The 26591-nt window shown below is 43.0% G+C and overlaps 2 protein-coding genes and 1 pseudogene across 9 annotated transcripts in view; 1 reads left to right on the top strand and 2 right to left on the bottom strand.

Moving 5' to 3' along the window:
• Nucleotides 1–26591, top strand: part of LOC128092111 (uncharacterized) — a 726933-nt gene that overhangs the window by 601673 nt on the left and 98669 nt on the right. The gene's annotated exons all lie outside the window — the stretch shown is intronic.
• KLF12 (KLF transcription factor 12) overlaps nt 1–26591 on the bottom strand; it is a 315353-nt gene that overhangs the window by 249024 nt on the left and 39738 nt on the right. Inside the window, exon 1 of one of the 8 annotated variants that reach the window (XM_052705633.1) lies at nt 9299–9403. The exons of the other annotated variants lie outside the window; for them this stretch is intronic. The gene's annotated coding sequence lies outside the window, so the exon portion shown is untranslated. Of the gene's footprint in view, nt 1–9298; nt 9404–26591 lie in introns of those variants that run through there. 8 annotated transcript variants of the gene reach the window in all.
• The window catches only part of LOC128092105 (E3 ubiquitin-protein ligase TRAIP-like), a 28918-nt pseudogene continuing 14697 nt past the window's right edge, over nt 12371–26591 (bottom strand).

Below are 26591 nucleotides of genomic sequence, written 5' to 3'. Positions count from 1 at the left end.
TCAGCTATAAACTTCAGGGGTCCAGGTTCGGTAACCACATCACCCTACTCCACAGACAGCACTCTTAAACCACACCTCACAACCATCACTGGGTTCAAAGAAAACTAACAATCCAAAACTAGACAATTTTGCGAAGAAGAAGATTTGTGAACCTAACATCCTTCTGTAACTCGTCCCACCTACTCTCACTGTGCTTTTCAACATAGTTTTCTTTTTATTCTTCTCCTTGAATTTCTGCCTTTTGTGGGCTACACATTCACTAGTGTTAGTCCATCAATAAGCTGCTCAGAGCTTCACTGAGATTGGCATCATTCCCATTAAAAAGACACATTCTGACTTAAACCTGTAATCCATCCACTAACTGTGAATGATGACAGGGCTGGCTGGGTTTTTCACATCTTTAATATACAAAAGATAATAAGTTTTTCTATATCATAAGTTGTACTCCTGATTATTCACTAGAAATATATTTTGTCTCTTCTCCATTTTTGAAGTGTTCACTCTCTGAATTCATTGCTAGCAGTTGATGTGGCAGTTGCTAGATACTCCCAAAATACCCAAACTGAACATGTCTCACACACTGTGCTACTGAAGAGGTTATGCTGAAAGAGCTGCTTCAAAAGTAATGCCTCCTATATTGTTATGTTGGCCTTCAACATCAGAGGCAGATGGTGGTGGTACGGCAGTAAAAGCTGAAACTCCCCACCAATATTCCATTGCATGTTGTTGCTGTGTGACAGATGGCAGCAGAGGGGCAGTCTGAAAAACGGCGCCTGACATGGAAGTGAGTATGACACAAAGGGGTGTCACTGAATTCCTCCATGTGGCAAAAATTGCATCCCTTGACATTCATCGAAACTTGGTGATCGTTTATAGAGACCAAACAGTGGATGCGAGCACAGTGGGGTACTGACTTCTGTGTTTCAGCAGTGGTGACAGCGACATGCAAGGCAACCCACATTCCAAATGGCTATGCACAGCTGTCACACCATGAAATGAAGAGCATCTCAATCAGCTCATCCGTGCAAATTGTCACATTATGGCCAGGAAACTGTATTTAGCTGAATATCAGCTTCAATGCATTAGAAATGATGATTGCAATGTTGGAATAACACAAAGTTTGCACCAGGTTGGTCTCACGAGTGCTCACACAGGCAGAGAAAGAACACCTTATGCAAATACGTAATAATCTACTGAACCATTGGCAACCATGTGGCTGAAGGTGACAGTTTTCTGGATCTCATCATTATCAGTAATGAATTGCACTCCAGGGAGTGGTGACAAGTGAATTCCCCATACAAGAAAGAGTTCAAGATACAGCCCTCTGTGGGTAGAAGTGATATGCACTATCTTTTGGGTTAGGAAAGGAGGGATCCCTCTGAATTGCAAACACAAACTATGGCAACTATACTGAAAAGTGGTGTTTTGTAGCTGAGAATTTGCTGTATCAAAGAATGTTGTGCTCTCTATGAATTATATTTTCCATGGAAATGCAGAGGAGGCATTACTTTCAGAGTAACCTAAGTATCCAGGCTGGATGTGGCTCTGGGCAGCCTGGTCTAGTGGTTTGCGACCCTGCACACAGCAGGGGGTTTTAAACTAGATGAACATTGTGTTTCCCTTTCAACCCAGGCCAATCTGTGATTCTATGATGATGAAAAAAAATAAGTAATCAGAAAGGCATTGATAGAACTGCAAACTTCATTTAATAACTTATGGTCTTAAACTGAGACAGGGGAGGTGTAGGCTAGATATTAGGAAGAAGCTTTTCACACAGAGGGTGGTGACGCACTGGAACAGGTTGCCCAAGGAGGCTGTGGATGCCCCATCCCTGGAGGCATTCAAGGCCAGGCTGGATGTGGCTCTGGGCAGCCTGGTCTGCTGGTTGGCAACCCTGCACATAGCAGGGGGTTGAAACTAGGTGATCATTGTGGTCCTTTTTAACTCAGGCCACTCTATGATAACAAGAACACATACAATCAAAGTACTGAAGCAGTCCAGAGGCTGTATGCTGTACAGCAGAGGTAGCTGCAGTATTCTTTCTGATAAGCATAAGGAATATTGCAAATAACTCACACTCTCACAACCCTTATTGAGTTGCATCTTTTTATCACAATTGTGATTCTGTTAAGATGTCCACTGAAAATATCTAATTTTAATTAACTGTAATTTAGACTTATAATCGGAAACAAGTTATAACTTGCTGGTTTTATAAGACAATGAATCACCGACTAGAAAACAAAACATTTGTCTCCCTTGGGGGAAGCAGGAAACCTAACATATTTTAATATACAAGGGAGAAGTAATATAAATCAATAAACAACAAAAATAATATACTGAGAGTTAAAATAGAAAAAAAAGGCACAAGGGTACGTGCTTGAAGTTAGTACTGGAAACAAAGCCGAAGTTAAAATGTGTAGGTGCAGCATCAGGATGCTCTGCATCACCGAGCAGTTAGCTGCAATAAGTGAACATTACATGCATAAAACACACGGACACACGTGGACACAGGCACAAAACCACACATATCAAAGCAAACTGCTGCACCAGAGCTGTACTCAGCAGAGGCCTGCAGTCAGCCTGCTGCAGCCTACCAGAACTTGGCAGTCAGGGCAGGCCTTGCAGCTGGGATGGCAAACAGGGGAAGGTTTCCTGTCTTTAAGGGTCATTCTGCCCACTGAATCACATCTATTCTCTGCCCCACTGACGCACTACTATCAGCTTATTTTGCTTTCCAGCTCAATTTCTAATCGAGTGTATAGAAGGAGCCCACTTGTCTCATCTCCCTCTCCCTTATCAACAGACTGAGTGACAACAGCATAAGATCAGCCCAGCAATTCACCTGCCTTCATGTCCCACTGCTCACAGCAGGCATCACTGCAAGTGTCGGGCAGTTAAGAAGTCTCAACAGTTCCCTAATCTTTAGAGTATCAAGCATGTAAGTCATCCTCTCATAGGGAAGATGTGCTGGACCCGGCCCAGCGGTTTAAAGGGCTTTGACACACTGAGCAGGATTACAACAGGCAGCACCGTTTCAAAATGAAATAGCAGCGAGGTTTGGCTTCCTAACAAACCCACTAAAAATACACAAGCTTAACTGGAAACATATTAACCTGCAGTCTGTCAGCAAATACAAAATACCCTCTCTTCAACACATACTCAAATGTTGTATTCTTTTGTGTTCTATTTCTTATCAGTGTTTGAAAAAAGCCCACAAAGCATTACGCTGGATGAGTTCAGAAGGAGTGTATTATATAAATACAGAAGCACAGTTGCATTAATATCCAGGAATGACATTCACCAACATCTTGTTACAACCCTGTTAAGGCCATAAACTAAACAGCATTATCCTGGCATGCATCAGGCAAATTTCACAGAAGCATCTCTTCAGAAGTTTCCCAAAGATCAGCACACTAACAAAGACAACAGCAGCGCCAGGTTTGTCACCATTGTCCGTCTCCTCCCCACCCAGCCCTATAACTAGACCAAGACAAAACACCACCTCCATGAGACAGAATGCTGTTAGTACCGAATTAAAGTAACACCAAGCAGTACTCAAGCATACGATCAATACCAGCTGGAGCTTAAGGTAAGACTACCCAGAGGCAAGAAGCATCAGACCATGGAGTCTATAGAGCACTGACAAACTGGAAGAATTTAGCAAAAGGAGGGTGATGTAAAAAAAGCATCAGCCCTTCCCCCACCCTCCAGTCTGGTACATGCCAAAGCAGGATCCTTATCACCTGGCACATCTTTTCCTTCAGCTGAAGAGCCACCAAGACAGAACTCTGAAATTCTAAAAGCTTGTCCACTGGGAACCTCAAGAAATTTCCTCGTTTATCCCTGTCAATTTCCACTGCTGTGATCACCTCAAAATCATTACAGCCTCATTATATCCATTATATAAAAGCTTTAAGAACAAATCACCGGACCTGCAAAAGAACTGCTTGCGGCATCTAGATTCATCCCAACTCAGTCTGGAGACAAAATTTCTGTTTTAACTTATAACCAGGAATAGAACTTAGGAGGAAGTTTTTCACACAGAGGGTGGTGACGCACTGGAACAGGTTGCCCAAGGAGGCTGTGGATGCCCCATCCCTGGAGGCATTCAAGGCCAGGCTGGATGTGACTCTGGGCAGCCTGGTCTGGTGGTTGGTGACCCTGCACATAGCAGGAGGGTTGAAACTACATGATCACTGTGGTCCTTTTCAACCCAGGCCACTCTATGATTCTGTCAAAAACAGTCAGTGTTCATGCGCTGAGAGTTTTGTCGAGAGTTGTGATATTTACTTCAATTATTCCTACTGATATCTATCTACAAAGTAAACACTTTTAAATGAAAATTAGGGCTTTACTCCACACTGACTGTGATTAATTCCAATTACTTGTATGCCTTTTACGATTGTTCTGCAGATATATTTCACAGATAATGTCTGCCGTGTTATAAAGACAAAAAGCAATATCACAGAAGCATAGGGGTTGAAAGGGACCTCTGGAGGTCACCTGGTCAAACCCTCCAACAGGTGTTGCTGCTACAAAGTCGTAGCTGTCAGGAACAAGAGGGAACACACAAAAAATACACCGTCATTCCTCAGCACCACAATGAACAACATGATAGTATTTTAAACGCCAAATATATATACATACATCCACAATAGCAATCACTTCACCAGTTTCTCAAAACTGATTTTGAACACGAGCTTTCTGACACATGGTCCCTCCAGAATAACACAACCAGCAACAGACAGTTCCTTTGTGCAGAAGTCCACGTTCCCCAGCTGAATCTATTTTCTGAGAGGCAAGTCTGGTGCTAATCCCAGTCAGATTAAGTTTCTGGATACGGCTGAACTTGTGATAGTGGCACATCTAGGTCATTGCAAAGGTCCTTGGAGCTGATGATCTAATTGGTGGTGATCCCTACTGAATACAGAAGTCAGCACTTGGTCCATGCTCTTTTGGTGGTGATGGTAGGTTTTTAATATTTTTTTCCCTCCAGAATTTCAATACATCTCAACTCAAGACATGTAAAGATATAGTGCAAATCTGCAGCATCCAGCAGCTATACAGCAGCAACAAACAATTGTGCATATACTCAAAATAACACTGTTTTCACTATTAAAATAAAAATCTTTGTAGTACACCAAAAGGACACGCGGAAACGCAGATGCTCTCAAAGTAACCACATATCAAAGGTGTTATTTCTATGTATAGATACTTCTAAATGCCCCTGATCTCTTAGGATTTGGTTACACCAGCTTAGTCACACTCAGAAAGCCATCACAAATAATACCAGGTTTTATTATATTCCACACAGAAAGCTTTGCAAACTGTTTTTTTCATGTTACAATTTGACCATAAAATAGTTTTTAGCCATTACAGTCCTGGATCTACAGATGTACTCTAATGGGTAACTGTCAGACAGAATGCTTAATTTCTGGACTGTGCTATGGGGATGTACTGCCTGAAAACAAGATTAATAAAGCCATTAGAAATTACATATCTTTTAATTATCTTCATGTTTTATAGTCACATGGCACACTGCTTTTAAAGGTGGGAAGAAACATCAATACATACTTACGAAAAACAAGGGAAGACCAGCAGTAAGGAAAAGGTAATACCACAAAGAGAGCAAGAAGAATCAAAATACTACTGAAAATTAGAGAAGGGCAATGAATACATATTTAATGCAACTCTCTCTATTGCATTTGTATTTCCTCTGCTACTCAGAAATGAAAACAGGGGAGTATTAACTTACTGGTTACTGCAACTATGCAAGACACAATTGATCCCTAGAGTATAAAGCTGGGGTTATATCCAGCCTTGCTCTGAAAAGACTAAATGACTGCAAGATACAGCAAATGGTAAACCATGCTTTAAGTGTGTTTTGCTGAGCTCGTGTTTTCACATCAGTCTAATACTTCTACATAAGACTCTTTTCACAGAATTAGCAGGTAAATCTAGCATCTGACTGCTGTTTTGTGACTGTCCATTCCTACTTACTTTGAAATGGGTCTATTCATTAATTTTTGCTTGAAAAGATATCACAGTCCAGTGCCCCAGCTTTGCCGTTTGTAGTGATTCCCTCCCGTGAGAACAAGCTCAAGAAGCAGGTTTTCTTTCTCACACAGACAGGAAGCCCTGTCACCAAAATCACACACAGACCACTGGGGAGACACACAAGGAAGCAGCCTGACAAAGACAGAAAATTTCATCGTGTTTTATATTTTAGAAGAAGGAAAATAGAAAAACAGAAAGCCAACTCTCAAAGAACAAGGATTAACATTGAGAAGAAGACAGAATGGGAAACGAGGAGAAATATTAGCACACGGTGGAACAAGAAAAGGACAGGAGAAAGCATTAGTTAAAGGAAGCAAAATACCATGACCTTCAAAAGCAAAGACTGCCTCCTGTAACTACCAGACATGCAGGTTTTCTCCTGAAAATACAGGGCAGGAAGGCCTGTGGGGATATATAAAAATGTGAATTGAACAAAAACACTGCAGATGGTTGACAGAGGCACAGTGATTGAAATAAAACCCTTAAGACCAAGAGAACCAGAGGATGCAGGGATGAAATCATTCTTCTGACTTACGTTCTAAAAAAATCCACAAGATTTACAAGAGAGAAATATTTCTACTGTGAAATACATATGATTCATTGAGCAGGTCAGATAAACCATCCTTCACCTCCCACTACTGGAGTGCAACACAGGTGGGAAACCAGCTGGATCAATGGGCTCAGAACACCTCAGCTACTCCAAGTCCTCAGCTACTCCAAGACCCACTAGTTGCTGACTTCTAGGTACCAGCTCCATGAAACCTGTGTAGGCTATCAGTCTGTTTGGGGATGCAGCATATGGTGCACATGGACAGGCTGTGAGAGCTGGGACTGTTCCACCTGGAGAAGGGAAAGTGTGAAGGAGATCCTACTGCTGCCTGCAGCTACCTAATGGGGTACAAAAACATCAGAGCCAGACTCTGCGCAGAAGCACATAGCAGGAACCTAAAGATACAAGTTCCAGCAAGCAAAATTAACTCTGATTAGCTATGAGGAAGAGTTCATGATACGGGTGGATAGAGAGTACTTAGAAAGGTCACAAAACATCCATCCTTGAAGATAATCAGAACTTGACTAAACAACAGCAGAGCAAACTATCTTAAAATTCTATTTTTCTATGAGGAATAGCTATTGATATGGCAATAAAGACACTACAAAAGTAGTGAAAAGCGAGTGAAAAGAACATCCAGAAGTACATGACTGCAAAATCACACCATCATTAATGCATACTTTTTCAGTAGCTCAAGTTCACTGCTCAGAAGAAGACCATGCAAACTTTAAAAAAGTAAAAAAAGCAAAATAACAATAATTGCACTGGTAACTTTCCTTGTCTTCCAGGCACGTGCGAAATGTTTATGTAAGCATGTTGGAATCCATCTGAGATATAAAATATCTTCCAAACAGAAATTTCAACTTTCAGATCTTTATGTACAAACCAAGAATATGAATCACATGATGAAACAGACGGATGAGCAGATTTCTGCAGTTTCTTATCATCTGTGAACAAAGCACTGAGAAACATACATGATACTAACCAGCCAGGACTCCACAGATCGCATCAGCAGAATTGCATACAGAATACAGGGTTATTATTATACTGCAATGCTAAAGTTAGACTGAGGTCTCTGAGGACACATTCAGTTCCCCCTCATCTTCAAAATTTATGCAACCTTAGATTATACAGTTCCTCAGATTCAGAACAATAACACAGTGCCCAGGTCGTGCCTCAGTTCCAGAATACTTCACAATGCATTACAACATTCTTCAGCAACGTCCATACTCATTTTTCATAATGGTGTACCAAATTTTGCACAAAAGTAGGAACAAAAAGCAGACTGGAAAATCCTGTCTATTTCAGCATCATGATGGTCACACTTGGCTTAGTGTCATGGGACATGTCTGTCCTTGGGAAATATCTGGAAGAGCGCAAGGGAGCTCCGCCACTGACAGCAAAGTTGTTCACCAGCATGTCTCTCCATGATCCACACATCAAGAGATCACAGCAAAGCCCAAGGGCAAGCAACCATACCCCCCCCCAGTGTGTTGGGTCATACCGATACTCAGCACTTAACATCTTTGTAAAAGAGAGCAGCAGCTGAGCAACTGGCAGTGTCACAGAAAAATAAGAACAGAACAACAGTTCACATCAAACCCATAACCAACCTTGCCATGGTAACTAATTTCTAAGAGAGCCACCATATTATTATCAATTCCCTTGCGACAGAGAATACACAGCTCCATTTCTGCAACATACAGTCACAAAATTTAGACACTTTAACATTTAGGTTTAGGTTGTATATAGGGAAAAACTTCTTTACAGAAAGAGTTGTGAAGCACTGGAATAGGCTCCCCAGGGAGGTGGTTGAGTCACCATCCCTGGATGTGCTTAAAAACCATTTGGATGTGGTGCTCAGGGCCGTGATTTAGTGCAGGGTTGTTAGAGTTAGGGTACTATGGTTAGGTTGTGGTTGGACTTGATCTTTTATCGTCTTTTCCAACCTGAACAATTCTATGATTCTATGATTCTATTTAGCCCATATCCTTCAAGGAAGAGGGAGGGAGATAACAAATACATAAGTCACACTGGAAGTAACGTCTCCTATGCATTTCCATGGAAACTACAGCTTATACAAAGAGCACAACACTAGTTGACAGAGCAAATTCTTAGCTATAGGATATTACTTTTCAACACAGTTGCCACCATTAGCTATGCATTTTCACCAGTGATGAACAACAGCCTGCATGCTGCACTCATTACTGTTGGAGCATCCCTCATCTACTGAAGGCTTAACATTGAAGATTCACTGCCTAAATACTTTTGTGTAAAATATAAAGCTAGTTTCACCCTCGTGGATTTTGAAGTGGTAAAAGGAAGGGATTTAAATTAATTATTATATGGCAACTCATGAAAGTATTGAGACAAGTATGGCTACCACAGTTCTACATATTGGCTTTCACTGCAAGAATGAGAAAAACTGATTTATGACACTTCCGATTAGGCTTACACTACATAAATATACCCAGAGGGAGGAGAAAAACATTGTTTCAGTTAGCTCAAATTTTTAATATCATGCATTTGTATCAAATCCCTCAAGAATAACCTATCAGTATGCTACAGACTTAGTGTTTACTTTTTCCACACATAAATATCTGATTTGACTGCAAGAGATGTCAGACACTCAGGACTCCCACTGACATCAGAACTGTGAGCTGTTTCAGAGCTCTGCAAAGGTTTACTCACCATCTCCAACTGCCAGCTCTCTTTTTCATGTCACCGCTGCTATGCAAGTTGACCAAAACAGATCTGGATGGTGACAGGAACAGTTTCTAGATCATCTAATATAGGTAAAAAAACTGTACTTACAAAACTAAAACTAATAATTACTCTCAAGCCACAGTTATTTCTTGCATTCCTTAATTCATATTTATTTTAATGCCTCCATACATTTTAAATAGAATTTAAGACACCTGTTACATTTTTGTTCAGTACAGAGATGACAAGAATTTACCAACATAAGTTAGTAGCACTGAATTCTGTGGTCTTATAATTGTTTTATTTTTCCTGTAATTCTGGAATCATCTCAGGAGTTGCCCGCTGTTGACAGAGCTATACATGCCATCATTTAACATCAGTGGGATCGATCCTTAACAAAGTGAATGGCAAGAGAACTCTCCATAAAAAGGCGATGAAGAACCCACAGGAGCATTTTCATTTCTCAGTGCTCAATATAGAGTGTTGATATACATACAGATGTGGTTCAAAAGAAAACTACATTGGCCCATGAGTGACATTTAACTATGTAATACAATGCCAACGGGTGAGTCAACAAAGAACAGGCAGTCAGAGACAAGAGGCAGGATATGCTGTGGTGGTTTTCAGTACTTTGCTTCTGTACAATTGAATGTGTTTGGATGCAGTTCCAATTTTTACCTCCGTGCTGCCTCACAGTATGCAGCACAAAAGGCATACTCACATTACGTGCTCAATTACAGACATAAAAGAACACAAAGCTGCAATGAAACCTCTAAGATTTGCTTGCATGTCTAGCAAAGGGACTGAGACAGAGATGAACCACAAAGTTACTAAACAAATGCAATACACATTCCTAGAATCACTTAGGTTTTCTTTGGCATGGTCTCTAAACATATTATTTAAGGGAATTGGTCCCTCTCAAGTAATTCAAAGCAAACACCACCACAGGGCCTCACCACAACTAGTCAAATGCAGACCACTACTCTTCTGGAAAACGTGCCATTGCTATTATAGAGGCTGTTCTGTAGAACAATGCAATGCAATTTTTGCAGTACTATTAAATCCTTCATACAGGTAGAAGATAATTTAAACCTGAATCACTTTAATTTTACTTTTGTTGCAATATCCTATGCTAAATTTCTGCTCAGAATAAATTTTTGAAGCTGAGCGTTATCAGCTTCCAGAAACGCAGACTTCTAGAACATATTTAACAGAGGATCTTGAAAGAAATACGGGTTTTCATCTACCTAACATTAAACCTTTGCTGTAAGATTATAAAAAGAAATGGACAGTTCAAGGTAAAACACTGTCTCCAGTCACTTCCATACACATCCTATCTTTACGACTCCTGGCTGCAACCTTTTTAAGGTCCTTTCACTGAGAGTGCTTATCTCAGCTATGGCTTCCTTTTCTTTTACTTTTTTTTTCTTTTTTTTTTTTGCAATGAAGTACCCTTCAAACTAGCTCAAACTGCTTGATTTTGACATGGTCACAATGATTTTTCACTACTAGTTATTCATAATCTCAAATTACCTCCAAATGCCATGACCACAAATAAAAACATGCAATAAACTCCAATGCTTAGAAGGGAAGCTACTCAGCCTGGGGACTCCAAGTTACCTGACACCTCAGAACAGACCAGAACAATCAGATCCAGCATGTGGCACTGGGCTCTGCACATCACCACCCTGAGCTCAGAGGCAAATGGTCCACAAGCCCGAGCACCCAGAAACCTGAGCTGGGACTCCATGCCTAGAGAATAAAGCTCTTTATGGTGCGATGGAAGATTTCACCCACTTTCTGAAGATCAGACCAGAGTTAGCAAAAGGACAATTTGGACAAAATTTCAGGAGCATCTAGAAATGCTATTATTTGCAACAGTATTTAGACAAATTAGACAATTCTTCTTGCTCAAAAGGAAGACAGGACAAGTGGGAATGGCTTTAAACTGAGACAGGAGAGGTTTAGGTTAGATAGTAGGAGGAAGTTTTTCACTCAGAGGGTGGTGATGCACTGGAACAGGCTGCCCAAGGAGGCTGTGGATGCCCCATCCCTGGAGGCATTCAAGGCCAGGCTGGATGTGGCTCTGGGCAGCCTGGTCTGGTGGTTGGTGACCTGCACATAGCAGAGGGTTGAAACTAGATGATCACTGAGACACTTTTCAACTCAGGCCGTTAAATGATTCTATGAATATGATGAACGGGAGAAGACTATGAGCCATGCACTGAAACATAAAACTGCAGAAAAGCACAGTCCTCTCCACAAAGGCAAACAAAGAGAGGGACGTGGCAAATGGCAGCAGCCACCTTCAAGAAAAGGAGTGGCCAAAGTGTAACTTTCTCCTGGGGAAGGAGAAGTACAGACAAAACAAGGAAGAACAGCATGAGAAAGATGGAACATAAGCAAGAGAAGCAAGGAAACAGAGTACACCAAGTGGGGAAAAAAATATGGGCGAAAGTAGGAAGACAACAACAAGAGATGGAGAGAGGAAATTCAGAAGAAACAGAGTAAACTTGTACAGCTCTTTCAGTACGAAAATTCAAAGTACCTCAAGAACCTTCAGAAGGTCATAGGAAAGAACATCTTTCTTTTGGTGGTGGTTGGTTGTTTTGTTGTGTTGCTTTTTTTGTTCTGTTCTTCACAGAAACCACTGAATCTGCAAGCTGAGTTGGCCACTCTCAGAAAGTGAAGTCAATGAAACAAAACATATCTACTGATTTTACATGTTTTAAAATTACAAGAGCATCTTTCATATGTATCCTCATTAGCAAGAGACTAGAATGGAAAGAAACACAAAAAGGTGAGAGGATGATGAACAGAAAACATCAGACAAACGTGAACAAGACACTGGTATGAAGATGAGTCAAATGTGGAGAGAGGAAGAAAAAAAGCATTCAGAGAAATGAGAGGATGGAAAAATTCACAAAGATGCAACTTCTACGCTACTCATCTGTAAAACTTGTGGCTTCTTCATTTTTAATATATATTACATAAATCTGGCCAATGCCCTATGATTATGAGGATACTAATAAGATAATATAGTTATTAGTAGTATTTTCACTACATTCATATTTCTGATTATTCCAAATTTTAGTAAATCAACAGAAAGACAGAGGAAATAATGTTTAGTGCACCTCTGCTCAAGCTCAGCATGAGCACAGGAACCACTCGGGCTTTACTTGAAGAACAGTTTCTTGAAAGCATTTTCAAATGCGTGGCCACTATTGCAGCCTCTGAGGGAGGAGTAGAACTCCACAGCAGGAGCGTGTCGTATCATCCTACGCACTGTCCTGCTTTCTCCAATCCCGACCGGACTGCAGTCAGTTAAAGCCAGGGGACTCCTTTTAAAGCCAAGGACTGTTTCTGTTTTTCTCCTCCAGAACACCTTTCAACAGCCACAGTGCCACAAGGGTACCTGGCTGCTGCTGACAACCTCAGCAAACCATGATTGAGTCCTTCACGAGACCAACCAAGCTCCATTCTGCAGCAGAATCACAGCATTACTGTGCATTTTATTAAAAAGCTGAAATGAGAAACATGGTAAGTTTGAGCTGCTGTGCCCTTTGATTTTCAAACCCTGTTCACACACTCTATAGCAAGACTGAACAGAACAGCTAATACTATTTACCTTGTCTTCAGCAGGAAAGACATTCTACATGAGGTTGTCTGGCACACTACTGTTTTTTTCTGATCTTCAACTACTGAACGTCCCAGAGTCTGTCAGTCTCTTTGGCTGCTTTCTCAACCAGACGTGTACACGTATATAATGAAAGAATCCCTTAACACTTCAGCTTCTGTATATCTGCAAAGAATTCTGTCTTTTTTTGTTCGTCTCCCATGCCTTCCCGCAGTCTTGGCAAAAAAAAAGAAAAAAGTTTTAAAATAATAAAGCAACCATTCCTCAAACCTCATGGAAAGGATTATTTCTGCTACAAATGTCTTTTCATTAGAAGTGCCAGCTTAATTTCATACCACATCAGAAGCTGCGATGACAGAAAACTTGCACAGCCTCAGAAACTGCAGAGGAAAGAACAGAAATACAAGAGATCAAATTGTCTTTTTTTGACACTTCTCCACGCAGTAACACTGCACACAGGCAACTGAGGGTTTGAGCACATCATCTCCCACCACCACTGCAACCACTCATGATGATGCTACCCATAGCCCCTGGCCAGTGCTCATCCTCCCAAGAGACCCAGTGTTCCAACAGATGTCATTTAGGGAAAAATAATGGATTCAAGTACACAACAAATGCAAGCAAGTAGTAAACTACCACCGGGTGAGGTTTGGGTAGCAGCTTTCTAGGGTAGAGGATGGACAAGGATGCATGGTGAAACACACAGTACTCTTGCCTAGCTGCACAGTCTGGTTAACACAGGAACACAGTCTCACATGTTGACGGGCTTGCAGTTTATATGTATATACCTGCCACTGTTTCAGTTCAAAAGTCTTTACCAATTAGCTTGAGATGCATTTTCAAAAACTACTGCACAGCAGCAGCTGGGATGGAGGCATGAGAAATGAGAAAGAAAAGCCCTGCAATCACTCAGGTTAGTTCAGAAGGAGGGCAGAAGGTGCTCTAAGCACAGAGGAGAGGTTCCCCACAGGTCAGGAGATGCTCATGGAGGAGCAGGCTGTCCCCCTGCTGTCCATGGGCAGTACATGAAGCAGATCTCCACCTGCAGCCATGGAGGAGCCTACAGAGCAGCAGAGGATGAAGCCTGAAAGAGGCCCAGCCCATGTATACCCCTTCAGGAGCAGCCCCAGGCCAGAGCTGCAGCCCGTGGAGAGCAGCCTGCTGTGGGGCAGGAAGGCTGGGGGAGCTGTGCCTGTGGGGACCTGTGTGGAGCAGTGCCTGAGGGGTGGGCCCTACGGTACAGAGCCGTGTTAGTGGTGCTTAGAGAGCTGAAGCCTGTGGGAAGACCAAGCAGGATCAGTTTGGGAAGGACAGCATCTCATGTGGAATAGGAGTAGTGGCAAAGCATTATGGACTGACCACAGCCCCAGTTCCCTTGGGCACCAGAAGAAGAAGGCAGAATGGGGTGGATGGACGTAAGGTATTCATAGTTTGCTTTTTCTTCTCACCGCTCTGGTCTGTTAGCAATAGACAGTAAATTGCATTGATCTCTCTACAGTGAGTCTATTTTGCCTGGGATGGTATGAGGTGAGTGACCTCCCTCTGTCCTCATCTCAACCCGTGAGCCCTTTTCCATCATATTTTCTCCCCCTCTTCCTCTGAGGAGGGGGAGTGAGAGTGGTGGAGTTGTCAGGGTGAAACCGTAACATCAGACTGGACTCTTATTTCTCCCACTGACCTTTGCAGAACCTCTCAGCTATGGCGGGTGCATTTCTCTGCACTCCTTTGCTATGCCACAGCAGAAGTCATATACCAGAGATAAGCAAATCCAATTAAGATTAAAAAAAACACTACAAAAATAATTACTGGAGATTAAACAATGATAAAGATTTTTTTGTTTTGCAGATCTTACATGAACTTTGCAGTACCTTCCTAATGACTATTTTCATTTGCTCTTTTGAGCCAAGACCTACCAAGTGCCTGCTTGCAAACAAGCCCTCCACTTTCATGATGGGCCTTTAATAAGAAAAGGCTCTGCACCAACACACAGTTTTGCCTACTACTTATCAGGCTGTGTCTTTGGATAATCAGATTTGCAGGGCAGCCCAGCTCTCACACAGTTAATCCTGGTGCAGATGTGTTTGCACACATGGAATCTACAGATACTGCCCAAAAAGTACCGTTTTGGTTTCTCTTTTAAACGTAAGAACCTGGCACCCTGCCGTGGCATTCTGGCACACTGCATCCACAGGAGATGAGATGGTCCTCAGCATCCCGCTTGGGCCCCCTCACAGTGTATTGGACCAGACCCCATGCAGACAGCACTGCAAAGACAAATTCTGCACTTCCACTTAAAATATTGGTAATGTTTTTGTGGGGCACTCTCACCATCAGGTAGCCAGATGGAATCACAGTCTGTTGAAAGGAAACAAACACAGATCAATAACGACAGCCTGAGTCCTGCGCTTTAAATATTGTCAAAACACGTACCAGAAAAAGGCTGGTGGACTTCAGAGAGAAAGCTCGGTGCACACAAATATTCCTGTATTGAGAACTAACATCTGCAGGAGTTAACTAAAGATGTATAAATATCTGCCAGCAGACAAGACGAGTAAATAAATAAGGATGGGGAGCATTTCACACTCTTTTAGCCATTTATATTTAATGATCTCTCTACCGCTCAGTCTGGAGTTCTCCAATAACAGAGCTGTGGAACATGTGAATGAGAACAGGAAAGCATGAACTCAGAGATCAAACCTCAGCTCCTCTGGTTTTAAATTGAAAATAACAGCCCTTTCCCTATTGATTTTTTTCTCCTTTTTCATTTGTGAAAAATTGATTTTTTCTTGCCTGTGTTTGCTGTAGTGTCCACAACCTGCAGCTCGCTGCTTGCATTAATCTTTATATTTGTTCATCCATACCTCTAAGTAAGCCGTGTAAAATAAACACCTGGGAGCCATTGTCCCACACTCACTGGTCTTTTTATAAAGGCCTGGAAATAGTATCCTTCCCATGCTATGACCAAAAGGTGAGGCAGCTGTGCTTGCATCCCCTGAAGATGCTCAGAGAACCCTCAGAGAAGGACCCTTTTATAGACTTTTATGTATTCTCCACAAAGCAGCACCAACTTCATGGCTGAGGCCACACAGACTCATGCCCCCCCAACAGCTCCCTTGAAAAAAGGAGAGTGAAACCTCCAGGCTCGCTAACACCTGAAAGCCATGAGGAATTTTAGAGGGAAAAAAAGCCCTGAGGTACCCCAGCAGAAGAGATAATAATTTTGGAAGGTCAAGATGAAAAGGCAGAAAGCTCTCAAATAATGAAGCCCTCACTGCAGTTAATACCTGTTTCTCTCACCCTCTCAGTACGAGAGTAATGGATTTAACAAAGGAGCCCACACCACACTTTGCAGACCTACACAGCTCTTACCAAGGCAGCTGTGCTGGCTGGAAAACTGCCAGCCAACTCCGCTCCTTAAAACCCAGCGGCTATAAAACTGGCAAAGTTTAACACAGAGCATCTTTTTAAAAGCAGCAAAAAGCTGAGGTCTGACTGAAAAATTTTCCTCAGAGAATGATTTGGGGATTAATCTGAAAAAATGTAATTGAGGGTAAATCTGCGGTGCTTATGAAATACTAATATTTTAGCACTGAATCTCTCCCGCAAAATAGGAGCTCTTAATTCTCTAAGCAGGCCAGATTGTGCAGCAGTATTTATGATGTGCACACATGGCCACTCAAAACACGTATGGCTTGCTTTGCTTTTGATCTGAACTATGAAGTGCAGATGTGGAAGGCATTAATCCACTTTGGCAATCGATCTCTTGCACACCAGAAAACGGTCACAGGGAAATGAAGAACCAACACAATGAAGTATCACCCATTTATATTGGAAATAATCATTAAATGTATTAGTTAAATTTCAGAACTCGATGCAGCACTGAAGACAGGCTGAGGGAGCTGGGCTTGTTCAGCTGTGGGGTGACCTCACTGCAGCCTTTCAGTACCTAAAGGGAGCCTGCAAACAGGAAGGGAGTCAACTCTTTACAAGGGTAGATAATGGCAGGACAAGGAGAAATGGTTTTAAGTTGAGGGAGGGAAGATTTAGATTAGACATCAGGGGGAGGTTCTTTACTATGCGAGTGGTAAGAGTGGTGAGGCGCTGGAACAGGCTGCCCATAGAGGCTGTGGATGCTCCATCCCTGGAGGTGTTCAAGGCCAGGGTGGAAGGGGCCCTGGGCAGCCTGGTCCAGTATTAAGTGGGGAGGTTGGTGGCCCTGCCTGTGACAGGCGAGTTGGAGATTCATGATCCTTGTGGTTCCTTGCAATCCAGGCCATTCTGTGATTCTGTGTGATTCAGCATGCAAAAAATATTCTCTTGCATACAACAGGCCACTTAAGGTAGTTACCATTATGCTAGCTTGTGCCTTGTAAATCTGAAATACACTTCTATTCCAAGATCTTCACAGCATTAACTCTTCTGGGTTTGATTTAATTCAAATTAAGCCCTTCATGACAGCTTACTGTCATCTTTCCTTGTCCCCTTCGTCCAGAGGCATCAATAACATCCATAGAGAGCACTGTAAACACACTCTCATTACATAGTTCTCTGACCCATTTATCAGACTAGAGAAAGAAAGGGGATTGACTGACTATGACACAAACAACAGATACACAACATATAGAACTGTCAGTCCAAGATTCACAATAAGATTCACACATCCTGCTCGCAGGTCATGGGAAGAGAGGTTGGCTGTCAGGAAAAGCTTTTTCACCAGAGGGTGGTCGAGCCCTGAATCGGGCTCCTCAAGGCAGTGGTCATGGTACTGAGATCATGGAGTTCAAGAAGTGCTCGAGAAATGCTCTCAATCATGTGGTCTGATTTTGGGGTGGTTCTGTCTGGAGCCAGGAGTTGGATTCCGTGATCCTCATGAGTCCCTTCCAACTCAGGATATTCTACATTTCTTAAGTAGGAAATAAGGTGATACTGCAGCACTGACACGCACTCAACACAGGACACAGACACTGTCCATGAGAGGGGGCTCAAGTGACAGTCCTCCATGTGGGTACACTCTAATTGGAAATCACCTGCATTGCACATCATGCTGAGACTCCTCCAGTGAGATGCAGCAAGCATGCAGCAAGGCTAGATTCATCTCTTACATAACTGCATTCCATGTGGTGGATTTTCTAAGCAGCAGCAATTCCCAAGGGGAAAAGAAGAAAAAGAAAAGGCAACTTCTGTAACGTTATTCATAGGAAAAAAAAAAAAAAAAAAAGCATCTTCCTCTGGACACAACAATGAATCATTCATCTGTTCATAGGGTAATATTCAGGCCAAATAAGAATGCCAGATATAGAAAAAAAAACAAACCCAGTGCAGTGTAAAGTAAATAAAATAAGACCTCTACCCTTTCTGAGAAGTGGAAGGAGCACTTTTTTTGTGAATTTGGGTTCTAGAAGTAAATGTTCAACAAATCTTAAATTGCAGCTATTACTGAGAACAGAGAGCTACAACACAGGACCACAAATTCATAAAATCATTAAGGTCAGAAAGACCAGTAGGACCATCTAGTCCATCCACAACCCATGCCTGTGACTGCACTAGACCACGTCCTTCAGTGCCACATCCACACTCTTCTTGAACACCTCCAGGGACTATGTCTCCACCACCTCCCTGGGCAGCCAATTCCAACACATCGCTGCTCATTCTGAGAAGTATTTCCTAACATCCAATCTGAACGTCCTGTGATACACTGTTAGGCCATTCACTCTCAATCTATTGCTGTTAGCTGACAGAAGAGAGTGACTCACTACAACCTCCTTTCCTGGGAGACCAATAATGGCCCCCTGAGCATCCTCTTCTCCACTCCGAACAATCTTAGTTCCCTCAGCCATTCTCAATTAGACTTGTACTTCAGACCCTAACCAGCTTCACTGCCCCCTTCTCTGGACATACTCCAGGGTCTCAATGTCTTTCTTGCAATAAAGAATATTTATTTATTTATTTTTACCATCGCACAAAAGAACAACAAAAAAAAAATGCTTACAATTACATTAAAAAACAGAAATTCATATAAAGAAGTCACATCATGCAGGCCAGAAAGAAAGGTCATCAGCACAGCAACCTCCCTGCTTCCACATGGGATAGGTCTCACCAACATCCTCCTCCCTGATCCATGATCCCAGTGCTAGATACAGGCTCCATGCCCCTACCCAAGGCACAGTGAGGCACCCTGGCTTGGCACAGGTGCCCCAGAGCTCAGAGGGACAATGAGTGGCGTGACAGCAGGCACAGCTGTGCTGCAGCATCACTGCTGGGAGCAGCCATGCCCTGCGCACGATGCAGGGACATTTGCACTATTTACAGCACTGCTCCAGGTCCCTTCTCTCCCCGCTTGTGCTCCCAGCTGCTGCCCCAGCTGCAGACAGACACCAGATTCTTTCCGGCAGCTCCAGCTCGCGGCTGTGTCCCAGAGGCGCGGTTCCACCTGCAGAGCCCAAGAACAGCAACAAGTGCAGAGCTCCAAGCGTACCAGCAGATAAGAACACCCTGTTTATTCTGCGAGGAAATGGGAAAGAAGAGGGCTGAAAGGAGGGATGAACCAGTCAGTGCACTAGGTAGAGGACTGGTCTGCTACTGGCTTGCTGCAGGGCCAGGACTTTGCTCGGGTAGGCTTTGGGAAGTACATTCAGTCTTGCTGTTTCTGGGGGCATGGGACCTCACTGCAGCGAAGCATTTAGCCTGGCCCAGCTGCTGGTGGAGGACAGTTCAGAGGGAGCGATGGATGCTGGCCTAGAGATGTTCCTCTTGCTATTCACAGCTAAGAGACAGAGCTCTGAAGGGTCTGTAGGCTCAACAAACTTGGTTCTACCTCCCAAGCCATCGCGCCCCAACCTCACCTTGCCCACGTTTCTGCAAGCTACTCAATTTACGATTCTTGGATCCTGAATTCCTGATGAATGCTGGCAGGAATCTGTTAAAAGTCTCACCCTCCAGATTATGTTCCCAGTTCTCCACTGTTTCCCTTAAAGCCTTCTTTAGCAGATTTCACCACTGGAAGCTGCTTTTTAATCCAGCTTCTGCCTTTTTTGCAAGGCTTAAAGGAGACCTGCAGGGCTGATCTGCAGGGGTATCCACATCAGAAACATTATCTAGATCAATCTCATTGCTGTGGGCTTAGTAACGGAGCTCTGGATGCTGAAAGACCCACTCCTATGGAATTGCAAAAGATGAGTCATCTGAGTGTCTCTGGTTATAGATGTCTATCTTCCTCAAACTTGGGGTCTCCCATGTCTGCATTTTTCAGATTCTTCTGCGTGCTTTTTAACTCCTCCTTTGTCTTATCCAACTCTGAAACTGTTTTCTGCAGCTTACTGTTGACAGAGAATAACTTCTTCTGGTTCTCTGCCATCTCACCAGACATCTTCCAAGTCTCCTTCAAGTTCACATATTCCTTCCTCGGTGAGAGACAGTAGATAGCAAGCTGCTTTACTGCTGCCTGCCCATCTCCCATCTCTCTGAACATCTCCTCCACTTCAGTCTACTGTCTCTGAAACAACAATTCAATCCACTCCATGGTTCTCAGATTGCTTTGCTGGTGGCAGGCCTCTTCTTCTGGTCTTCTGTTATCCTCCTGCTATTTCTCCAGGAGTTTTACCTGTTTCCTGAGGGAGGAACAAAGCATCTCTGTGTCTCTCCCAGCACCTTCTAAAGCAACTCTATTGTGATACTGCAAATGTCCAGAGCATCCCACAGCCTATCCACGATGGCCTGGTATTCCCATTTTTCCTTCCCTTTCATAGAGAGCTGAGCCTTCACCTTGTCCACTTCATTCTGTAAGGTCTCTGCATCCAGTTCAGTCTGCTCCTTCAGGGCAACATCAAAGAAGAGCTTACCGATAATCTTATCTTTTGCTGAGCTGGATCCTGCACTGAGGGCACATGCAGCCAGGCACCATACTGAACCATTGGAAGCAGGCTGGACTGGCTCTGGGCAGCCTAGCCTAGTGGTTGGTGATCCTGTGCATAGCAGGGAGGTCGAAACTAGATGATCATTGTGGCATTTTTCAACCCAGGCCATTCTGTGATTCAATGATTCTATGATTCTACGAACAGGCAGGCACAGTGGAAGGTACGCCTGCACAGCACACCTCTGAAGAAATCAGAGCAGACAGTGCAGTGGGCGTAGATGGGCAAGATGGGTCTGACAGGCTGTGACTATGGCAATTAGAGCAATTTTCTAGCACTCTTCAAGCAGCTGGATTGAGCTTTGCTCCACGCCAGCTTTAAATGCCAAAGTGCCTTAATTAAGAGCTCGGTGGCCCTAAGTTTCAAATGCAGTCAAACAGGATGGTCCTGTGTGGAATGAGAAATTAGGCTTGATGATTTCTATGGGTCCCTTCCAACTTGGAATATTCTCTGAAGAGAGACAGGAGAGCAGAACCATCCCTGCACGTGCCTAGAGATGCTGCTCCTCTTGCTCTTCACAGCTAAGAGACAGACCACGTGCCCCTCTCTGGAGAAAACCCACAGCAATAAGGCCGCTGCTGGAGAAGTGCCAGCACACCCCCCTTCCCAGCAGAGCTGAGATGCACACACACCAGGTTGCCTTTGGAGGAGGCTGAACAAGAAGCCCGTCTGCAGCAGCACACCAAGCACGCTTCAACCCCCAGCGGGGTCACGGAAGCCCACAGTAATGACTGGTTTCATGATTTTCATCTACTGATCAGCTCCTGCTGCTCCAAATTACTTTCTTATGTCGAAATAGCCTCCAGCACACTCGTGTCAAAATTAGGTGAGGTGAATTTAAATCTGGTGGGCTGCAGATTCTGTGACTGCTTCAAATCTCATTTAAAATAAACTCGCACTGCCCAACGTTAGAAATATGACTTGCTAATAACACTAGATCAGTATTTGTTGGATATTTTACCATTCCCTTTACTCCTCTTGACTCCTGCTGCTTCTCTGAACAACCTTATCCAATTTTCCAAGTAAGCAGAACTTTTTAAATGTCTTTACACAAAATTACAAAATCATGAAAAAGGCTGAAGTACTGAAGCCAAAGAGTAGGGTGGCTCTGTCACTGGGAAATAGTACATGTCCTGGGAACAGAAGTGAACCTGACACACATTCTCTGATCAGATGCAGGCAGCTGACTAGTCCCCTTATAGCTTGAAAAAGAGAAGGCTCCAGGGAGACCTCATTGTGGCCTTCCAGTACTTAAAGGGAGAGTAAAAACAGGAGGGGGAACGGCTGTTTACAAGGGTGGATAGTGATAGGACACGGGGGATGGTTTGTAACTAAGACAGGGGAGATTTAGGTTAGGTATTAGGAGGAAGTTTTTCACACAGAGGGTGGTGACACACTGGAACAGGTTGCCCAAGGAGGTTGTGGATGCCCCATCCCTGGAGGCATTCAAGGCCAGGCTGGATGTGGCTCTGGGCAGCCTGGTCTGGTGGCTGGTGACCCTGCAGATAGCAGGGGGTTGAAACTAGGCGATCATGATGATTGTCTTCAACCTTGGCCATTCTATAATTCTATGATATGATTCTATGCCAACTTGGGCAGCTGTACACTTGAGCCCATCACCTAAGGCCTTCCCTACTGCTCAAGGGAAGAAAGGCTTCCAGAGCCAATTTCGCTCACCCTAAAATAGGTAGCTAAACAAACCACACATCAGGTATTAGGCATGCATGTTTCTGTCCCTCTGCTGAGGCAGCATACCTGAAGCCATTCAACTGCAGATTTCCACCTTCTGGACACCAGCAAACAGGAAAGACTGTTTCAGTCAGTGCTTCAGGTTGACTGACCCATTGCTAAATTCATGTCTCTTGTCATGCGCTGTCAGAGTTGACATCCAAGTGTAACAAACATGTACCACCAAGGATAGTTTTCCTGTTGTTGAAAACCTTATGCTTGCTTTGGTTTGTTCACATATGATCAGTCACGGCTTGCCTACTGAAGTTCCATTCAGAGAACCGTAGATAAGCATCATCTTCTACACATGGAAGTTAACATAGCTAGATCATAGCACCCTTGAGGTGCTATGAGGTGCTGCAGGGGAAGAAACAGCTTGGGTGAGGCGGCAGCAGGTAGGCAGCCATTCACCAAGGCATGAGCTGCTCGCTCTCCCCTCCCCCATCACTGCTTTTTCTAAGTCTCCCGTTCCTGAAAATTTCAGTCTCCCACACTCATCAAATCCACTGTTTGGGACCCCTTTCTCTCCGGAAACCACGGCCCCCACACAACAGTGTGACATCTACACACAGCCCTCGTCAGCTGCAGGAGCTGGGGCATGAGGCATGCTGCCCTTGCAAGATCAATGCTTAAATGCTAGTATTTACTTCACAGCTACAGCACTGAAATATACTGGCTTGCTATAGACTTACTGATTACATAGCCTTACTTAAAAGGATAAAAACCCACACTCCTTTTATTCCTCAATTCCTTTTAATGTCTTTTCTTTATTTTACATTCACCTCCTCCTCATATAAGGTGCCCATGAACCTTATACGAAGCAATATACAGAAACTCTCTCAAAAATTTTACTATCAACTGCAAGTTTTTTTATTATTACTGAGACTGAAACTGCAGAAAAACATACCTGCAAAATGATTCTGGAGATGTTCTTTGCTTTAGCGCATTGTATTTTGTCAAACGTGCGGAACAGAACACAGTACTTGGAATGTTATGAGCAAAATTATTTGTAAAAGGCCAGAAGCTTTAAAAACAGACTTCTGGTTCTCTGCTGGCTGAGCAGCTCTTACCTATCATCTCCCTGTCCTGAAGTTGCACAGCATCCCCTAATAACAGCCAAGAATGAAAACAGAAACTTACACAACTTACATATGTTTAACTCTGAAAGTCAAAACATAAAATATACCAAGACCAGGATGTAGGTTGGCTCTTACAAGATAGTTTTTAATCTCAAAAATGGAAAATCCTTCTCTTCTGGATAGAACCCTTCATTGCTAATACAGTTTTACAAATATGAAGCATTTACCACCACTGAAACCTATAAAAAGTCTGCATCAGATCATCTTCATGCGAGAACCTCCAAACCTAATTAATTCCCAAAGTAGTAATTTCCAGAGCATTAACATTTCAAATGTCTAAAGCAGACAGCGAGGTGCAGAAGAATGATTCAGTGACTTCCTAGAGAACGAAAAACACACCACAAGTCTTCCAGGGTGCTGTCCTCTATCAAAAAATATGGCTTCAGACTTCTTGCAGCTGAAAAGTGAGCTGCTCCAAAAACAAACGCCACTGTCTTTATCAAGAGGTAACACCTGACTTCAGGAAATAGTTTGGCAGTAAGAAATCAAACCCTCATCCGGAGAAATTTTAGGTGAATATTAGGAGTTTCACAACTGCAGAGACCTAACATATTAAAAGGGAGGCTTCCCTTACAGCAGTCTGGTACCTTCTGCATGTGAGTTCGTGTTCTTAGAGAAGAAAAAATATGCGAGTCCCAAAGAAGGTTATGTGAATTATTTCTTTATTTAAAACTTTTTGCCCAAGGCAAGAAAAAAGACCACACAGTTCTAAAATACTCTCAAAGTCTGCCAACCATAAGGAAAGCAGAATGTAAAAGGCACTAGGATATTTAAACAAATGAAATTAATTCAGGTCCTTTTCTCCTTAGTTTCTGAGCATCTTCTAAAAAAATGTGAAAAACATAACTTACATCTGTCATCTAGAGCTTACTTTCTCTCAAATTCTTCCTGAGAAAATCCACATGTGCACTGCAGCATTTGAGAGATTTGAGGTCATTTCATTCTTTTTTTTGTCCCCCACACGCATCTGCACATTTGTCTATCCTTAGTCATGAGAACACGGATGAGTTGAGAATGACCTCAGGGAGGAGTGGTGGAGCAGCACGATCTAGAAAAGCCTCAGTATCATTAAGGAAAGGAGATGGTCTGTAGCAACAAATCAAGAAAATAAAAAAGGAGGGGGAAGAAACCAGAATCACAGCTCCTCTTATTGATGAAAACTAAGATACACCATACACATCTTGACTTAGCAGCCCTTCAGAAAACTGAAAAGGAACACACTTGGGAAGAGTGTGCACCTTTTCTAAAGGTAGTCAAGTATAGCATCCTCAACCTGCTCTTTTCATTTCAGTGATCTCTCACCATAACAGCAGTCTCCTCTAGTTTTTAATTAGTAGCTTACAGAAATCACAGCTTGAATATGAGGAAATGTAGCTCATGGCTTTGAAGTATTTTTCATGTATCATACATTAAATGCTCTGCTCACCTCCCATATTCTTTCCATTCCTATAACAATAAGAAATTCCCATTTTGGGGGATTTGTGAACTAATAACATTTGCAGAATTCTCTTGCTGCAATGGCATGTGCAAATGGGAAATAGTACCTAATGGGACAACACAACTGCAACTTATTTGGTATTAGAAAGCATCACATCTAAAGTGGCTCATATATGCAACTTAGGAATAATACAACTGTTAATTAGCTATTCTACTACAGATTCAGGCACCCAGACCAGAAACATTTGTGATCACTGAGCAATATTTAACCTCTTTTCTTCAAAAAAAGGCAAAGCCTGAAATCTGATTCATGACAGGGTGCTAAATTAGGCAGCCTTAACTGCAGAGTCCAAGAATTGCCACTAACTCTCCTGCAGACATTTTCAGAAAGAAGTTCCTGCCACCTCCATTCCCGAGCTGTCCCTGGAAAGCAGTGTTTCTGCTTTCAAAAGTGTTTACAACTTTTTACTTATTTTGGAGCACATGGGGAAGGAAAAAGGTAACCACGTCCAGAACTGAATTCCTCTTCAGCCTACAGAAAGGCTCAGGAGGGTCCAACAGAATCACAGAATTGCTCAGGTTGGAAAAGACCTTAAAGATCAAGTCCAACTGCAACCTAACCATACTACCCTAACAAGCCTCCACTAAATCACATCCCTGACTACCACTACTAAGCGGTTTTTAAACACCAGGGAAGGTGATTCAACCAACTCTCTGGGGAGCCAATTCCAGTGCTTAACAACCCTTTCTGTAAAGATGTGTTTCCTAATACCCAACCTAAACCTCCCATGACACAACTTGAGGCCATTTCCCCTCATCCTGTCACCTGTCACCAGTGCAAAGCGACCAACCCCACTCTCACTGCAATCACCTTTCAGGTAAACAGACTTTCAGACTAAACAGCCCCAGTTCCTTCAGTCTCTCCTTGTAGGACATATTCTCCAAGCCCTTCATAAGCCTTGTTGCCCTTCTTTGGACCTGCTCCAGCGCCTCAATGTCCCTTTTGTACTGAGGTGTCCAAAACTGAACATAGTACTCAATGTATATAAATACTTGAAGGCATGGTGCAAAGAGAATGAAGGCAGGCTATTTTCAGTTGTTTGCAGTGCAAGGAACAAAGATGCTGGGCACAAACTGGAGCATAGAAGGTTCCCTCTGAACACCAGACAGCACTTCCGTGTTGTACAGGTGACATGACACTGCTGCAAGCTTCCCAAAGAGGTTGTAAAGTCTCCTTCTTGCAGCTCTTCAAAAACCACCTAGAGATGGGCCTGGGCACCCTGCTCTGGGTGTCCCTGGCAGAGCACAGGCTAGGCCACATGGGCCCAGAGGTCCCTTACAACATTAATCATTCTCCAATTCTGTAGTAAATATGAAAATAAGTAGCTCTGGAGAGCTAGGTAGTATCTGCCAACACAGAATCAGCAACA

The sequence above is a fragment of the Tympanuchus pallidicinctus genome, unplaced genomic scaffold (assembly GCF_026119805.1).
Source record: "Tympanuchus pallidicinctus isolate F22 unplaced genomic scaffold, pur_lepc_1.0 scaffold6, whole genome shotgun sequence".
Taxonomy (NCBI): Eukaryota; Metazoa; Chordata; class Aves; order Galliformes; family Phasianidae; genus Tympanuchus; species Tympanuchus pallidicinctus.
The sequence above is the reverse complement of the archived record's forward strand: the minus strand, read 5'-3'. Positions and strand labels throughout refer to the sequence as shown.